A 2,156-nucleotide genomic window follows, 5' to 3' on the forward strand; every position below is an offset into this window, starting at 1 on the left:
AATGGGTCCTGCGAAATCAACATGTACTCTTTTTCCACGGACGCGAAGGCCATTTCCACGGATTACCTCAGCACGAGTCGGCATTGGCTGAGTAGCCTGACAAGCCGAGCACCCCTGCACAGTGTTTTCAATATCTTGATCGATATTCGGCCACCACACATGCAAGCGAGCTAATCCCTTCATCCTAACAATCCCCGGATGACCACCATGTAGCTCTTCTAAGATTTGAGTTCTATATTTAGACGGTATTACCACCCTGGCCACCCCCATAGAAGACATCCCTCTTCAATTGAAAACTCACGCTGACGGCTATGGAAGGGTTTCAGTTCCTGTGCAACGTCCTCAGAGTCTGGCCATCCATTCTTGTGTAATATAAAGCTCTAGCCAGTACAGCATCATGCAAAGTTTCCCTTCGAACAGATTTTGCAGTTACAGGAAGAGAGTTCACCTGGTGCCTGTTAAATGCAGTTGCTTCTTGTGGTCCAGTTTACAAGCTTATCTGATGCATCGGAGTCACAATCTGGTAAAGGCAACCGTGAGAGTGCATCAGCATTTCCATGTCACTTGAACGACGTAATTCAATGTCATAATCATAAGCTGCTACTGTATAGCCCAGCGTTGTATTCTTGCAGCTGCAAGGACTGGAATGCCCTTCCTGGGTCCCAGAATGTATGACAGTGGTTTGTTATCTGTAAATAAGAGTGAATTTACGACCATATAAATATTGATGAAACTTCCGTAGTCCAAAGATGAATGCCAAACCCTCACGCTCAATTTGGGAATAGTTACGTTCAGTGGGTGGTTAACATCCTTGATGCATAAGCAATTGGTCTCTCTCCGTTACTGGTGATATGGGAAAGCACTGCTCCAAGTCCTTTTGGGTGATGCATCTACTGCCAACGTCACAGGTTTACTCAAATCATAGTGCACTAATACTCCTGTTTCAGTGGTCAGCATTTTTTTAATCTCGGAAAAAGCTCTTTCACACTCTACTGACCAATGCCATTTTCTGTCTTTATGCAGTAATTCAGTGAGAGGGCGCTGCGACTGATGAGAGATTTGGCACATAACGACGGGTAATGCGTTTACCAGCCCCCAGGGAAGGATTGCATTTCAGACCTTGATTCTGGCCTTGGTGCATCCGTGACTGCTGCAATGGCATCCTCCGTCATATGGATACCCTCTTCATCCACAATGAAACTCAAATATTTCAAGGAGGGCTTCATAAATTCACATTTCGACAAATTACATTTCAACCCCATTGATGTGCAACCGCTCAAGTACCTTTTCAAGATTGTGTAAATGTTCAGCCTTCGGTTCTCCAGTAAGACTAATATCATCTATGTTGCATCCACAAGGTACTCCTTGCAGAACTTTATCCATTAAAGACTGAAAAAGTTGTGGCTGCTGTGAGACACCATATGGTAAACGGGTATATCTGTACAAACCAAGTGGTGTGTTGATTGTGACATATTTCCTAGATTCCTCATCTAATTCCACTTGCTGATAAGCTGTGATAAATCTAACTTTGAGAAAGTTTTTCCACCGTTCAGTCGCTGGGTAAAGTTCATCTGGATTTGGCATTGGATGTTCAGGGTTTTCCCCATAACGATTTATGGTGACCTTGAAGTCACCACAGATCCTAATAGAACCATTGTCTTTTGAAACTGGCACTATCCGGTGCCGCCCACTCACTATATTCAACTTTCTCAATAATTCCTTCCAATTCTAGTCTTTTAAGTTCTGCATTCACAGCATCCTGATTGCATAAGGAACTGTCCTCGCTTTATAAAAGATTGGTTTTGCATCTTTCTTACACGAATATGAGCCTTTATATTCTTGGCTGTACCAGTTTACCATCAAAGACATCACCATATTCCTTAACAGTTCGTCTAACTTTGAGGTTTCAGGAGTCCAGAATATAAAGGATTTACAGCTAACTTTTTCCAGTCAAATTTAGCAAAATGCAGCCAGTCCCTACCGAAAAAGGCAGGTCCATTCCCCTGTACCACATACACTGGCACTTCCTCCACTCTGTGTCCATGAACTTCCATAGTTATGTAACACATACCGACAACTTCTATTTTTTCTCCCGTCATGGTTTTCAGCACAATATCGCTGGATTGAAGTACTGTTTTTTTCAGATGTTCTAGCGT

Source organism: Palaemon carinicauda, chromosome 3, assembly GCF_036898095.1.
Source record: "Palaemon carinicauda isolate YSFRI2023 chromosome 3, ASM3689809v2, whole genome shotgun sequence".
In the NCBI taxonomy this organism is placed as follows: Eukaryota; Metazoa; Arthropoda; class Malacostraca; order Decapoda; family Palaemonidae; genus Palaemon; species Palaemon carinicauda.